This window comes from Rousettus aegyptiacus, unplaced genomic scaffold, assembly GCF_014176215.1.
Source record: "Rousettus aegyptiacus isolate mRouAeg1 unplaced genomic scaffold, mRouAeg1.p scaffold_m13_p_12, whole genome shotgun sequence".
Taxonomy (NCBI): Eukaryota; Metazoa; Chordata; class Mammalia; order Chiroptera; family Pteropodidae; genus Rousettus; species Rousettus aegyptiacus.
In genome coordinates this window covers 5,296,366-5,312,688 of record NW_023416287.1, presented here as the reverse complement: position 1 = coordinate 5,312,688, position 16,323 = coordinate 5,296,366, and the positions used below count along the sequence as shown (strand labels likewise).

At 47.9% G+C, this 16,323-nt stretch overlaps 2 long non-coding RNA genes across 3 annotated transcripts; one reads left to right on the top strand and one right to left on the bottom strand.

Moving 5' to 3' along the window:
• The first annotated feature begins 1,813 nt into the window (after positions 1-1,813).
• Positions 1,814-8,657, top strand: LOC118609966. Its single transcript, XR_004953537.1, has 3 exons — positions 1,814-2,613; positions 8,056-8,183; positions 8,547-8,657. It is a non-coding gene; the product is annotated as an uncharacterized LOC118609966 (long non-coding RNA).
• Positions 6,168-10,400, bottom strand: LOC118609965. 2 transcript variants are annotated; one of them, XR_004953535.1, is made up of 2 exons: positions 10,038-10,400; positions 6,168-9,162 (listed from the first exon to the last, which is right to left on the bottom strand). It is a non-coding gene; the product is annotated as an uncharacterized LOC118609965 (long non-coding RNA). The 2 variants fall into 2 exon arrangements; XR_004953536.1 differs by having other exon boundaries at positions 6,168-8,982.
• Between the last annotated feature and the right edge of the window lie 5,923 nt (positions 10,401-16,323).

Here is a 16,323-nt window from a genome sequence, read left to right as displayed (position 1 = left end):
GTGTGTGTGTGTGTGTGTGTGTGTGTGTGTGTTTCCTTAGGACTTAAAATCCATGAAAATCATCTAGGCCCAAAACTATAGACGATTGCTTTTTGGTCACATGGAAAGTCTACCTGAAAATAATGCCAACATAGAGAAAAAGAGAGCCAAGGAATTTGAGAATGACATGGCCCTGTTAATCGTATTCGACACCTGGATCCATCTATGCCTGAAGTCAGCAGTAAAGTTGGATGCTTCCGTGATGTAAGATGATAAATTCCTTTTTGCTCTTAGACCAGATTGAGCGATGTTGCTATCACTTGTTACTAAAGTAGTCTTGGCTATCACACCCTCCTCCTTCTGAGGTGTACTCTAAATGGATAGGTAAATACTTATCTTGGTTAAGGACTAAACTTTGCAAGAGAGAAAAATCCACTAATCCAAGAATCAAGTGTTTAGGATCATCTATGCTCAAGGTTGGACATTCATTTTAAGGATACGGCCTGTTTCAATGGCAGACGGTTTGTCCAAGGAGAAACAAACAGGTATTCTGATTTCTACCGAATAATCGTTTATGCATAATTAGGATCAGTCAACGCTACGGAATGTTGACACCTACGATGGGTGTAAAAGATTTCTTTTACCATCGCAGAAGCGTAAACTCACCCCGCAAGTGACTGGTTGGCTAATAGTTCTTTCCTCCCCTTCATAATGGCTATTCACCCACATTTTAAGTTCATGACAAACACACACTCCCAAATCTCTGTTCTTAATGAGCCTCTGGTGTGTGGGATGTTGCCTCGTAATCCTATGGCTTGGCCGTAACTAAGAATCCATTTCCTGTGGCTGCCCACTGAGCGAGGGGTGATTTTGCCATCAGGGATATAAGCCTTGGACTTGTTTTTTTTCTGGTAGAGATAGTTTTCCATGCCCAATTATGCACAGAATAGCCTGTGACCTGTGACTGAGCCGAGTTGTCTAGAGATGCAAAAGAAAAATTTTGTAAGCCGGTTGCATAACCGTCAGCTCCTGTTGGAACTTGCGTCTAAGAAGACTGTCTTCCTCTCTCAGCCTTCAGAGAGCTGTGTGCCCCCAGGGAGTGAGTGTGACGGGGATCTATCTTGAAGAATGTGGACACTAAACAGGTCCAGGGCCCAGGAGCACACAGAGGCAGGGAGAGGCCCAAGCCTTGCCTAATCAATGAGGCTGCTGGCATCTCAAGAAGTAAAAATGAAGAATTGCCAAAACCAGGGTTACCAAAAATTATGTAATATTTTCACTGTTCACATTGACCAAAATAAGAGCTTGAATACGCACGCAAGCTACTGTTGACTGTAAAGCATTGTGCTGTATTCAAGATTATCCTACAATGAACTGGAGGCAGCATGATCCCTGGATCTTTGGGATGCAAGTGTAAAGTTGTCCTATTATCGCGCCTTTGAAAGCCTGTGACCTTTTTGAAGATGACCTCATGAGGTTAACATGAGGCCTAAAACAAATGCCCCCAGACTCCTCACTGCCAGTCTCCCTATATGACAATAAAATTATTTTAAAAATTAAGATCAAAGTGATGATTAAGTTATGGCTCGTGGCTCCTGTTCTAATACCTGGAAATGAAGGGCGATGTGAACCCAACATTTGTCGGAGACTCAAAGGGATCAATGCTTGTTCTCTGCTCTAACCAGCTGTGTGACCTTGGGGAAGTCACCTAACCTCTCCGGATTTCCCCGTCTGTAAAAACGCAGGTGTTGGATAATGGTCTTGTAAGTCCCTTTTCAAACTTTATGATTATATCAGTTCCATGTGAATGGTCTAAGTAGTGGAAGTACAGTGGTGGGTAAAAATAACAACACGATACAACACTCCATGCAGATCCAGTCCTCGCCTAGAGGGAGCTTACCTTCTACATGAGGATGGGGTGAGGACGGGGACGTGTGTGTGTGTGTGTGTGTGTGTGTGTGTGTGTGTGTGTGTGTGTTGACAGTCAGCAAAAATGATAACTACACAACGTTAGAGAGAGTGAATGCCGTGAAGAACAACAGAGAGTGGTCAGGGAGGGCCTCTCTGGAGAGATGACCATTAATGTTTCCCAACTGATCAGACACTGTTTTAGCAAGACGCTAATACAGGATGCGCCGGAGAGGTGGGTGGAAGACTCAGTGGGCAGAAGGGCCGTCGAAGGATCTGTAGATACAGGAAGTGACTCCCCGGTGAGTCAGGAATGGTAGGGAGGAAAGAAGAAAAAGGAGGGAACGGCGATGATCAGAACTGGATTTCTGCAGCGCTTCTGAGCATGCATGAGCCGGGCAGGTCTGGATTTGAATCTTGACTCTAAACACTTACCAGCTGTGTGACCTTACATGCCCCACCAGTCTGATCTTTATCATCCTTCTCTGAAGAGGGGATTAAGAGGCCCCGCCTCGTGAGGGGGAGATGGAAGAATGTCTCCAAAGACCAAGCACCGGGCTGGGCACATTAATGAACATCCAACCTGTAATTAGCATCGTGCTCGCCCATGTCTTCTGAGCATCTGCCAAGTCCTGCTTCACCTGTACGACTTCTTCTCACCCTCCCCGGAACCAGCCCAGGAGGCGGGCACTGTTATGATCCCATTTCACAGGGGCCGTGGCTGAGGTAAGTGATTGGGTCACGGCACGAATGTTAGTCATCATTATTATTTGTCCCCTGGCAACATCAGAGGCGGTCATGGTGACCCGACAGCTTAACCAGACTGCCATCAAAGACAGGCAACAGTTGCTGAGGCTGATGCTTTTCTGGAGGTGGAAAAGGGAAGAAATACCGTCTTTGACAGAAATGCAGTTTTTAAATCCAACAACATGCATGGATTTTATTGAGGTATAATTTACGTACAAGAGCATTCACCCATGTTGTCTTGTTTTGAGTTCTGACAGATATAAACAGACACGTGATCATCACTACAACCGTATCCATTGCTGATTTGCTTTCTGTCTCTATACTTTTGCCTTTTCTAGAATTTCATATAAATGTAATTGTACACTTCTTCCACTGAACGTGTTTTGGAGATCCGCCCATGCTCTTGAGCATATTAATAATTTCTTCCTCTGTATGGTTGAGTAATAGCCCATCATAAGCATGTACCACAATTTCTTCATTCACTCACTGGTTGATGGACATTGGATTATTTCTAGTTTTTGGTTTTTGTGGATGGAACTGTCATAAATGAGTGAGTACAAGGTTTCGTGCAGACATATGCTTCCATTTCTCCCGGCAATGCCTTGAGGTAGGATTGCTGGATTGTGTGCTGAGGGCATATTTCACTTCACAAGAGACTCCAGACCGTTTGACAAGATGGCGCTCACCTTTGCATCCCCATGAGCATTGTATGGGAGTTCCAGTGGTCCTACCTCCTTGCCAACAGCTGGCATCATCAATCTTTTAAATTTTAGTCATTCTAGTGAGTATTTGGCAATATCTCAACGTGGCTTTGATGTGCCCTCTCCTAACATCTGATGCTACTGTGCACCTGTATGTGTGCTTGCTTGACATTATGTCTTTTTCCTTGAAGTATCTGTTTAAATATTTTGCCGATTAAAAAATTATTTGTCTTCTTATTGAGTTGTAAGGAGTTCTTTACATATTCTGGACTTTCATCTGATGCTTATAGTTTGGTAAATATTTGGCCAGTTTGTGACTTGCTTTTCTATTTTCTTAATAGTATCTTTTGAAGATCAAAAGTTTAAAATCATTATGTGGACTAATGTATTCATTTTTTTCTTTTATATGGTTGATCTTATATCCTAAGAAATATTTGTCTAACCCAAGGTCACAAAGATGTTTCTCCTAAGTTCTTCTAGGAGTTTTGTAAGTTTATCTTTCTCATTTAGGTCTATTAGCTCTGTAGTCCATTTCAAATTAGTATTTTATGTATACTGTGAAGAAAGGGTCAAGTTTCATTATTTTTGCATATGGATATCAAATTCTCCCAGCATCGTTGTTGAAAAGACTACCATTTTCTCATTAAATGAACTTGGCGCCTTTTAATAAAATCAGCTGACCGTATTCGTGTGGGTATATTTCTGGATGTTCCATTGACCTGTATATCTATCCTTACATCGGTTGAACACACTGTCTTGGTCTCAGTAACTTCATGGTAAATCTTGAACACATGTCACTGAAGTTTTCTAATTTTGTTCTTTTTAACATTCATTTATAGGGTGCCGACTCTGTGTTCGGTCCTGCTCATTGTTCACTGGTTCATTCAACAGACATTTCTAGAGCATCTGTTAGGCGCCAGGCTTAGCTTTAGGTGCTGGAGGGGGTGATAAAAATTTACAAATAATTCCTTGCCCTCGTGGAGTTTACAACTATTGGGGGTTGGGGTGGGGAGCCGGAATGATACTCAGAAACATGTAATATATTCCATTTGTCAGATAAAGGCCGTGCGTGTGTGTGTATGTGTGTGTGTGTGCGCGCGCGCTCAGATAGTAAGTGCTATGAAGAAAAACAGAGCAACAGAAGGAGGAGCATGGTGCGAGAAGGGCGCCCGGAGGGGGTCAAGGTCAAGCACAACCCAAAGAGCGAGAGGGTGAGCCACGCCACCTAGTCTCTTCCGGGTGGAAGGGAAAAGCTGTGCTCAGAGCCCGAGCAGGATGGCGAATGGTCAGCTGGGCTTTCTGCATCACGTTCGTATGGAGGAAACCATCTGAGGTTTAGAAGTTTCCACTTAGCGGTCATTTCCGTGAACACAATAAAGAGAGCTGGACGACATGAGGTGAGACCTAAATGGCGAGATGAAGGCACTTATCGAGAGCGTTCCAGGCGGAGACGGCAGGTGCAAAGGCCCTGAGGAACGAAAGGGTGTGACGTGTTCAAGAGCCGAAAAAGCAGGCTGATAGGGGAGAGTCCTTGAGCTGAAGTCCCACGGGGTTCTGTGAGCCCGGGCAGAAGTTTGGATTCTATTCTAAGGGCCAATGGGCACCTCTGAGAAGCTTCACGGAGGGGCGGCGAGATCGTTTTCTGTTTTGCAAAGGCTGTGTGTGCTTCAGTGCAACTTGGTGGTCTGCATTTCAGAAGCTTCTGGAGTCCTGAGCGAGCGCTGGCATGTGGCGGCGCCATCTGGCTGCTTCCCGTAAACCTAACTTGGGAAAATGTACAAAAATGGTCGGGGTTAGACGTACCGCACGTTTTGACGGTCGGATTGTCTTGGGTGCAAACAGGAATCGTTTGTTTTATTAGAATGAGGGGTGAGTTTTGATATAGGGGGTGTGCGTGCGTGTGTGTTTGAAATTCTTAATCTCGAAGTGTATTTCCACATCTCGACTAAACGAACATTCTGTATATTGTTTATAGTCTTTCTCCGACCCCAGCTTTAAAAAACATTTCATGCTTGAAAATAATTTTAAATGTACCCAAAACGTTGCAAATATAGAAATAATATAAAAATACCTGTATACCTTTTATCAGGTTGCCTATTAATAATTTACTCCATTTACATGATTGTTTGAATTCTCTCTCTCTCTTTCTCTCTCTCTCTCTCTCTCATGCAGGAATGATTTTTTCTGAACTATCTATAGTTGTTATATTCATCAAGGCCCTTTATTCCTAAATTCTCCAAGTTCGTATTTGCTAAGAATAAAAATAATCTCTTACATAGCCCCGGTAGAGTTACACACTTCATGCATTTACACTAATGCAACCCTTCGAGCTAATTTTCCGCCTATGTTCCAATTTCGCCAATTAACCTTATGCTGTTCTTTCTGGCATGCTCCGTGGAGTACCGGGTCCGGCCTGCGGGAAGGATTTGCGTTTAATTCTTATGCCTTTTTAGCTTCCTTGAACCTGGGACACTTCCGCCACTTTTCTTTCGTGGTGTTAGCATCGTTGAAGACTACAGTTCCTCCCCGCCTCCCGCCCCATATCATAGAGCGTTTCTCCTTTCCTGTTTTTCTGATGGCTCCTCATCGTTGGCTATAGGGTTTGCATTCTCGGCTGGAATGCGGGGCATGAAAGATGCTGCATCCTTCTCTGGATGTCACCTCTGCAGGCACCTGATGTCTCTCTGTCTGTCGTCGGTGATGTTAAGTGCTCCCAACCTCTTACCCAATGTTTGTGGACAACACGAGGTGGGGGAGGGAGGAAGAAAGTTGGAAAGACACCAGGAGGCATATGACTCAGCATCATGACTCAGCATCAGTTAAGGTCCCGAGTCATCTGTGTTGCAGCTTTAATCACCCAAAGCAAGTGTTTGTACGATTATAAAGAAGTGGGAGAACACACGCACACATGCACATACATGTGCGCACACACATGCACACACACATACACACACACACACACACACACACAGACGCGAGCTCAGTTCCACTTTGGATGTTTTTAGAGCCACCACCCAAGTCCTCTTTTAGTGCATGGAGCACTGGAAGAAATCATTTGGAGAGGTTTTCAAATACTGCGTTACGGCTTCAATATAATCATTCCTTCCTGACACTTCCTTACGTCTTAAAGGATTCGGTGCTATGGTGAGGGGGTTTGCAGGCACCAGCCCAGTGAACGAATTCGCGTAAAGCAATGGGTGTCAGCCCTTGTAGTGAGTTAAATTTGGCCGGATGCGTTCACCACGCGGTGCTGCGCAGACCCCACCCCAGCTCAACTGAATCGGAACCTCCTGAGGGTGGGGCTTGGGATGGAGGAACTTCAAAAGCTCCGCGGGAATCTCTAGTGTCCTGCCAGGGTAAAGAACTGCCCCCTTCAAGGTACCCTTCAGCGTTTTTTTTTCCAGTCAAGTGCTCCCTTTAATAGCTAAAGTGTATCGAGCACTTACGGTGTGTCATAGACAAAAAAGGAATTCATAGATTTTGTTCGTGCAGAATGCACTTTGTCATCTGTGGGTAAAAAGCTCCCTGGAGTCCCTTTAGCTAACTAACTACCACCCCGCCCGCAGCTCCTGTGGTTTTGGGGGGCTAAGTCGGAGCCCTGACATCCGGGATGGGCGTCGATCCTCGGCTTGGCAAATTGATGGTCTAAGTTATTCAGATGAGACTCAAGCCAAGACTTTTGCTGGATTTATTGAGAAAGAGGTGTTTTATTTCTGCTGGGGCTTAAACCTGAGAGAATGTAAATGGGAATGAGGTCAGCGGGGGCTGCTACGAAGAGAAGACCTATCCGGGCGTGAAGTCCACCAAGAGGGAAGCGGAGAAGGAGATGAACTCGGCAGCTACGGTTTGTGCCCTAGTCCTGGATCCAGCCGTGCCTGAAGGTGTCCACTTCTAGATCTTTACACGAGCCACTACATTCCTGTTTTGCATGAGTCAGTTTGAAGTGAGGTTTAAGAAGCAAGTAGGACCAGTCTTACCCAAAGGCCTGATCATTTGACCTAAGGTGGGATGTTATCAGGGACAGCAAAACCTTAGAGAAGGAGGAGAGTTCAGACACTGGTTCTCTGGCCTGTGGCTGTGGGACATCACAGTCATTTGGTCTCGCCGGGCTCCAGCGTCCCGTCTGGTGCGGGCTAGGGGTTGGGATTCAATTGCACGGCCCCGTATGGCCCTTCGCGGTGGGTGCCGTCAGATGCCACTTTTAGGAGCCTGCGTAAGATGCAGGAAGGCGTTTGGGAAGTTGATGGAGCGGGAGATGTGGGTGTTTCTAAAATGAAAACTCTGCCTCCTTCGGCCACTGTTGCATCTGCTCTGTTTGGGGCGTGCGTGAGCAGGACACGGCAGGAGGTCTGGGCTCTTATCCGCAAGGCTCTTTCCTGTGTTCTCTGTCCCCTGACCCCGTCCTGGGCCCCCATCTCTGCCTCTGCGGAGTGGCGTTCCCTCTGCCCAGCCCTCGCCTTCCTGGCCTGCTGTGTAGCTGTCATTCTAGGTGGTGTATAATCTAAGAGTTGATGGCAGGTTGAGCCCTAACCACCTGCCAGGCCATCTTGGAGGACTTAGTGAGGACCTGATGGGGTCCTCTCTCGAGCCCCAAATGAGGTTCCAAAGAAAAAATGAATTAAAGCATAAAACCAAATTACGTCTTTTTGGGGAACAGCATACAACATTATACGCTGCAACTAAGTCGTTTTCCTTCTGGGACGGTCTCTCTCTTTCTCAGGCAGCGGAACCCCTTCTTTGCCAGCGCTGGGCCTCTGCCGTGCGACCTGTTAGTTGTCCATTGAGAAGCCCTGCGATGACTCTGCGCCCAGCACCTGCCACCGGTCAGCTCCGCAGCCCCGGAAGCAGGTACTACTCACTGAGCCCTGTTTTACAGATGAAGAACTAGAGAGGGGGAGAGCGACTTGTCCATGGTCGCGTGGCTGCTCAGCTCCGGAGGCCGGATTTGGTGCCAGGTCCTAACGTCCTGCCTCCCCGACCCCCATCTACCTACCTACCTACCTATCAATCAATCATCTACCTATCGATCTTCTGTCTACTCATTTGTCAATCTATCTACCTACCTATCAATCATCTATGAATTATCTATGTCAGTCTATCTGTCAGTCTCTCTCTCTCTCTCTCTCCCATCTATTGATCATCAGTCTCTGTGTCGTTGTCTCTTACTTCTGACTTTGAACTTACCCAGGTCTGGTGTTATGTTTTCCGCAGAGCGACCTTATTTATCGTCCAATCGAGGACACTCTGAGGAGTGAAAGGAGGCACCGTTCGTACCGCAAACCCCGGCTACCGCGGGATCCCGGGGTGTGCGTGGGGAGTGGCCAGGTATGTATTTCTCCCCAGTCTTTAGCTCATCGCAAGAGCTCCATAAAGTCGTGTCGAGTGTGGTTTTTGGGCAGCCTCAGAAGAGATGGTCAGCGAAGCAAACTACATCGCACGGCCACGACTTAACGAAATCACAGACAGGAAGTCACAGGTGAGGTGGGGGCCATACCTCTCCCGCCAGGTTCAGGTGGTACAAAGCTTCCTCCGTCCAGCGTGTGTCCACAGAAGCTCATCTCCAGGACTCCGGGAAAAGAGCTGCTGTTCGCCGAACCCCCACCACGTGACTTCGCTGAGCCCTCAGCGTGCATCGTCTTATTGATTCCTTAAGGAAGGTGCGATTAGTACAGAAAAGGAAACGGGGGTGCAGCAGACAGATCGCCCGCTGGTGCACGGCCGCCAGAGCCCAAGAGACCGGCCACGGGCTGTCCTCGGCCAGGAAGGGGTGGCGGGCTAGCGCTGGGCGTGGGCCACGCAGACGCCCCTCCGAAGCGTTTCTGGGAGTCTTTGAAAGAGCAGTGAACATACATTTTTAGAAGTCGTGTTTTTAAATCTCATCAATGTATCCAATGCACCGAAACAGGCAAACAAAATAAGCCAAACTCATAGCTTGCCTTAACACCTTCCATACATAAAAACCAGCCGCAAACTGTGCTCAGTAATGATTTAGCCGCACCGCACCGAGCAGCTGAGAGCAGAAGTCAGGTCAGCTGGGACGTCAGCCCTTTCTGTGGGGGGAGGGGAGGACCACTGCTGGGGGGGGTGAGAAGGGGGGGAGGGAGAGGGAGTGAAGGGGTGGAGAGAGATGGAGAAGTGGGGAGGGCGGGCGAGACAGATAGAGGAACAGAAAGAAATGGAGAGAGAGGGAGGGAGAGAGATCAAGATTGAAAAAGACAGAGTGAGGGAGGAAGGGAAACAGAGAGAGAGAGAGAGAGGCTAGATAGGCGATAGATAGATAGATGATTGATAGATAGGTGGATGATCGATAGATGATAGATAGATGACAGATAGATATGGCAAGCTAGAGATAGTAGATGATAGATAATAGATGATGATGTATATATAGATAGATGATCTATAGATATATATATAGATGATCTATAGGTGACAGATGATAGACGGATGATGGATAGATGATAGATAGATCGATGGACAGATGGTAGGTGACATACGGTGGACCTGCAGACAGACGGTGCATGCCGACCGGCGGCGTGGAGCCGGGCAGCGGGCGAGTTGAACAGGAGTCCACCTCTGGTTCCCGAAGCCACCCTTTTCGGGTCACCATCATTTTGCGCCCGCTGTCGGGGGGGGGGGGTCCCCCTCTGGGGCAGCCCCTGGCACCCCAGGCCGGCCTTGCCGGGCCGCACTGATTGTACTAACCCGGTTGAGACCTCATTTCCTCAGTGCTGCCAAATGGTGTCTGCCGGCATTTCCACTGGAGGCCGCCTCCCCAGGCGGAGCTGGAGCCGGCTGGCCGGGCCCCGTTCCCCCACGAGCCGCCTGCCGGCCTGAACGACTCTCACCGACCAGTTTTGACGACACGTTCTTAAGGTGACCTATAATATCTGGTACCTTGGACTGCTGCTTACCAAAAAAAAAAAAAAAGGTATCACTGGAAGAAAAAAAAAATCCCTAATGATTGTGTAAATGTTCTTTACCAAGAATATTAAACTCAGGCGCCCTCTGCTGGGCAAGCCAGGGAGTGGCGAAGGCCGGACAGGGCCAGGGCTGGTGGCCGGGGCCTGAGCCATGGTGTACCGGAGTAGAGGCTGTGCCTGGCAGCGCAAAGGAAAGGCCCCCGGGGGGTCTGCCCCCTTCCACGCCCCACGGGCATCACCCAGGCGCCCATGGGAGCTCTCTCAGGCAAGGGGAGATCGGAACAAAACTGAAACCACTTATATGTAAATTACGCATTTTGGGAGACGTGACCATTTCTTCACCTGGATTTCTTTTTTTTTTCCTGTTACCTACGTGGGAGAGGATGGGGGTGGGGGAGAGGGCGGAAGGCGGGGAGATGGCCGACATCGCCAGCTTGTTCCTCAAGTCGAAGGGCGTTGGGCCTCAGGGAAGTCCCAGCCAAGACTGAGGCTCAGCGGGCTGCACAAAGACGGGGGGTCAAGTTCATTTTCATTACTAAATTGTATTTCCCAACAGGGACATTTTGAGAGTGAAAGAGGCCACTCTCTTTAATGATTACACCAGGTCAGCAGGTGGAACCCAGGAGTGTCCCAAGGAAGTGTGACTCTCAGTGCAGCGCTGTCTCAAAAGGACCTTCCACGATGATAAAAATATTCTAAATCTGTGCTGTCCAACGGAGTAGCTCCTAGCCACAGCGAGCATCTGAGATGTGGCTGATGAGACCGAGCGGGCAAACTCGTAGCTTCCGTCAATTTCTGTTCATCTAAATTTACATTTTGAGAGCTGCATGTGTATAGTGCCTTGTGTATTCGACAGTAGAGCTCTCGGCTTATATTATTCGCAAGAAAGGACCAGAACTCTGGATGACAGCAGCTTAGGCCCCAGGCATAGGCGTTGCTGAGAGAGGCCCCCAATAAGAATTGGTTGGACAAATAACTCAATACTTGAAAGTTACTGATCTGTCTCCACAGTGGCAGAAATTCAGGCCATTTCTCAGTGGCTTCCAGGAATTCTGAGAAACACAGCCTCGCTTGGGGAGAGCCAGGAGCCCAGTGACATGTCCCAGCTCACATCTAAGCCTAATTCCAGGGCTTGAGTGTTAACCCTGGCACGTGGCTCTGGGACCGTTTGTGGGATTATTTGCCATAGCCTCCAATACTTTCTGGTCGTGTCCTGAAAGCCGGCAGACTGTTTGCCTGGTCAGGAAAGACCTCTTTCATTTGGGGCTTCACCGGCAACGTTCAAAATTTCTCCAGTTATTTCTTGGTGCTATGAATTTAGAAAGAGGCATTTTTGTTTCTAATTCTAAGGTCCTCGGTGATGTCGTTCTGTCCCCAAACACCCAGCGGGGCTATCCCAAATAGGGAGAGACAATATGCTAACACGTTATCTCGCGGTGTCAGAAAGAAATGATGAAAAACAGTACATTTTGGGGAAATGTTTTCAGCCTGCATTCTGATGTTAGCAACTGCACTCAGAGAGATAAGACACACATGGCTTTTATGGGGGCAGCGGATCTCCAGGGGACATGAGGCAGGAGAAAAGAATCAGCCTGAAAACATGCTCTCATCACATAGTCACTGAGAAACAGATTACCATAGGGCAAAGGAAGCTCTTTAAAAAAAAAAAAAAAAAAGGTCTTCCACAGGGAACTTTGGGGCAGAGAGTCAGTGGGCTCTGGGACAGTTTGACTTCAATTCGATGGTATTTGAATAATCTGCCAGAGAGAAAACAGATACCGCGCACACTCATATTTAGCGCTGGAACTCTCAGTTTGATTATGAGTAATGTTCGGCCGTGCCCAGAGGTCAGGCCGACACTCACTCAGTAACAAGTGAGGAATTGAAACAATTATTCAGATAGCCACAGACATAGCTACTGGCCAGGGTTGCATCCACAATGTAGCCCAGAAACAGTAACACTATTATAAGCTGTTTGCCATTTGTGGAGCTATCTTGAATTTATTAAGGAAAGGAGATTACAGAGAAATGCAAAATGTCAATGGAAGTGCATTCGGGTTGAGTCATGCGAACGCAGTAAAGTGAGGAATTGAGGGCTTTTCACCACCAAGAGGAAGGTCTTGCTTCTGGCCAAAATGGAAATAAAGATTCGGGTTTAAATTATTCAGATGGTTCGGGCCTCCACATCACTGTTTATTAAATGCACAGTTGATAAATTCCGCATCGGATTGCGCTTGGGCCGAAAGACAGAAGATGTTAAAACGGCACATTTGTGACTGATGGGAAGGAACCCAGGGGACTCGGATGAAAAAGTGGAAGGATGACGTGGAAGTTGGCAGAGGAGGCGAGGATGCGGAAAACAACTTTTTTTGAAATGCTATGAATAAAGTAATGCTATTTACAGCTGTCCCGTAATTAGTCTCCCCCGTTGTGATTTTTGGTGGGGAACTGCTCCCCCACCCCCAACCCAATTGTTTAAAGTAGCTTTGAATAGAATACGGTCTAAAGGCCTATGAGAGAAACCCCAAATACCAGCAGCTTACAGAAGATCTAGTTTTCCCACTCAGCAAGAGATCCAGAGGCACGTGGCTGCCAGTATTGATGCTGTATGGACTTTTAAGGCCAGATTTTTTGGCCTTTTTCTCACAGTCACATGGCCCTTCAGGTAGCAGAAAAGGAGAAGGGGAAAAGAGGTCACCTGAGTGTTTACTCCCCGCCCGCCCCACCCCCAACCGCCTTTAAGGAGATTTGTGGGAAGGCCACTCAATGACTTCTGACAGCTCGTTGGCCAGAGCCAGGGTAAATGGCTACCTCTGCTTGCAAAGGGGCCTGGGAAATGTAGTTTTAAAAGCAGGTGGTTTCAAAGCCACCTCCCTGCCCCCCACTGAAGCTGATACTCTGTTAGTAAGAAAGAAGGGAGACTGGGTGTGGGGGTGGCACCGAGTAGACGTTACCCCTTCAAAGGATCTTAAATCTAAAAACCGAACAAATGAAAAACATTTAAAAATCTAGTTTTGCAAACATAATTCTAACTCAATAGCCTTTATGAACAACTTCTAATAATAACTACCATGTAATAAAACAACGATCATCATATACTTTTTTTTTTTTGGAGACTTTGAAATTTTAGGTTTATTTCTTTTCACCACTGATAAACCAGGAATTTATTTGTTTGTTTGTTTGTTTATTTATTTTTAAATGTTTCTTTTTTCTTTTTTCTCCCTGCTCCCCTTTACCCTCTGGTAACCACTAGTCTATTGCCCATGTCCATGAATCTCTGTTCGTCCTGTTCATTTGTTGTTTTTAGGTTTATATCCTAGGTATAAGTGATGTCATGTGATTTTCAACTTTTTCTGTCTGGCTTATTTTGCTTAGTGTGATGATCTCAAGGTCCATCCATGTTGTCACAAATAGCAGCATTTCATCTCTTCTTACGGCTGAGTAATACTCCATTGTATATATGCACCACAGCTTCTTTAGCCAGTCATCTATCGTGGGACACTTCGGTCGCTTCCATGTCCTGGCCACTGTGAATGGTGTTGCTATGAACATCGGGGTGCATATAACTTTTCGGATGATCATCACGCTATTCTTAATGATCGAACACATATTCTTCAAAATGTATTAAGTTAAGAGGAGTGTGTCTGTGTGCGCGTGCGTGTGTGTCTGTGTGTGTGCGTGTGTGTCTCTGTGTGTGTCTGTGTGTGTGCGCGCGTGTGTGTGTGCGTGTGCGTGTGTGTCTGTGTGTGTCTGTTCTCCATTAAGCTGAGCAGCGACGGTTCTTCCTGGATGACCCTTAGTACCTTTCTCCCGGGGTTTTGAATGAATTAGGGGCCATTGTCCGTCAGCAGCTCCGCCTCCTCCTATTAGCATCGGAGCGGAGTAGGAGACTCCTGAGAACTAAATAAAGAGCTTTGGCAGGAGTTTCTTAAACCTGAAACACACTGTCTAGAGTGAGTTCAACTTCATTAGCGATTGGAAGAGAGATTTATTGAGCCAAAGGAAAGGCCTCTCTGAACGGAGCGTGTCTCCCTCGATTTAAGTAACTAAAACAGTCTCGGCGTTTGAGTGGTGGTTAGGTTCGGGTCTGAAACAATTTATTTGTGAGTCAGCTGTTATTAGTGGTGGAAAAAAGGAAGGGGGTAAAGGGAAGGGCTGGAGTGAACGGAAGGGAAGGCCCCATGATGCGAGGTCTTAACGGGCTCGCACATCGACAGGTCGGATTTTACCCTGTGGTTCAGAGGCTGCAAACTCCTTGGGGCCAGGCAGTAATGCGGGTGCTTGAGGCTGTCCGGGGCAAGGAAATGCAGAAGGGAGCAAAGCGCCCAGCTCCCCAAGGTCACGGCCTAGGGCAGGAAGGCCGGTTAGGATGCTCTAGTCACAGCCAGGGTGGGACTTGGTGAGTGTTGGAATTGAAACATGGCACCGAGAGATGAATTCTGAAACAATTTCTCAGATGGAATCGGAGGATGAGTGACTGATTGGATACGGGACACGCCCAATTTAGGACAAGGGACTTTTGAGGAAGGGAGTGATTTTGTTGGGCGAAGAATTTACCATCTGGCATTTTATCAGCTGAATCTGTCTCATAGGGGTGTTTTACGGATCACATGGGATTAATATTCCTTTTAAATTTATTTCCGCCTCTTAAAAAATGTGAGCCTCACCGAACAAATCTAGATTTCCAGCTCCTTTTGGAAATAAAAATATTGGATCCTCTCAGATATACGCTCAGCGACAGCAGCTGGAGCTCAGACGGAGGGCAGAGACTGGTGCCCGGACTCGCAGGATCTTTTTTTTTTTTTTTTTCACCCTCCCGGCTTAAGTATCTGAGTCTGTGACCCCTGAGGGAGCCCGCTGTGCAAGCCGCGGGGGAAACACACGAGGTCACACATTCAGAGCGAGGCGTGAAGAACGGAGGCCACGCCCACATTTCAGGAGGGAGCAGGGGGACGTGGCGCAGGGGACTTGGGAAGGAGAGGCCGGGACAATGGCGAGGCCACAGGAGGGAGACGTGAGCTGGGAGGCAGCAGCGGCAGCGGGGCCTGCAGCCCGATGCTCCCCGGGGAGCTCAGGGGGCGTTGGGAACAGGCTGTTCATCCTGTGCTGGCCCCGCGGAGGCGGATTCGCCGGCGCCTGCTAAGGATAAAAGGAAAAGGCACACACTCCGCGGCGGCCGCCGGAGGCCCAGGGCGCTGCAGCGCAGCTGGGGAAGTGTGATTCCCACAGGAGCGGCTGGAGGGTCGGGGGACGGGGCTCCCCGTCGTACCCTTGTCCGTCATGGCGACGAACTAGAAACACTCCAAGTGCCCGTCATCAGGAGTTCCAGACAAATAAACCACGTCCTCAGTATGTACATCGGTGGTGTGGAAATCCGAGGGTCGGTTAAAAGATATGAGGCCCAGAAACACTTGCAAACAAAACCAGCGATGCAGAGCGGGATTCTCGCCCCACCCCGGACCTGGGGGACCCCCACCACACTGAGGACACCGGATGTCCCTGTTCAAAGTTTCCAAGATGAGGGAGAAGCGGAAACAGAGATGATGCCTTTAGATTTAAGTTGTTACCTATTGTAACTGCAAACGTGCATTTGGGTCTCACTCGTGCTGTTAAAAGTTAGCTGAAAGCTCAGGTCGCCACCTTTGGCATTCTGCAGGGCTGTCTCAGCAGGGCGTGGTGGTGGAACACGGATTCCTACGTCCTGAGGGGGAACCGGGAGGTGGGGAGGAGTGGGGAACCCAGGCTAAGGGAAAGGGGGGCATGGCGAGAGCCCAGGGAAAGTTCTTCGTTGGCTTTCTTTTTACTGAGTGACAGGAAAGCTCCATCTAAGGGCATTTTGGCTTCTCCTTTCCGATGGCTTTCACAGTAGAGTGTGGGGTTTGCTTCTGTATCACGTCTGTATCTCACATCTTGACTCTTTTGATGCAGAAAAATCTAGAAGGATTTGGATGTGAAGTTAAAACGGTTTGATTGGTGGGATAGGAGCGTAATACCTGCGTAAAGGTGAAACATTCCTATGGGGAAAATGTTGCTTGAAGCAGGATAAACAGAATGTCTACCAGTGGCAA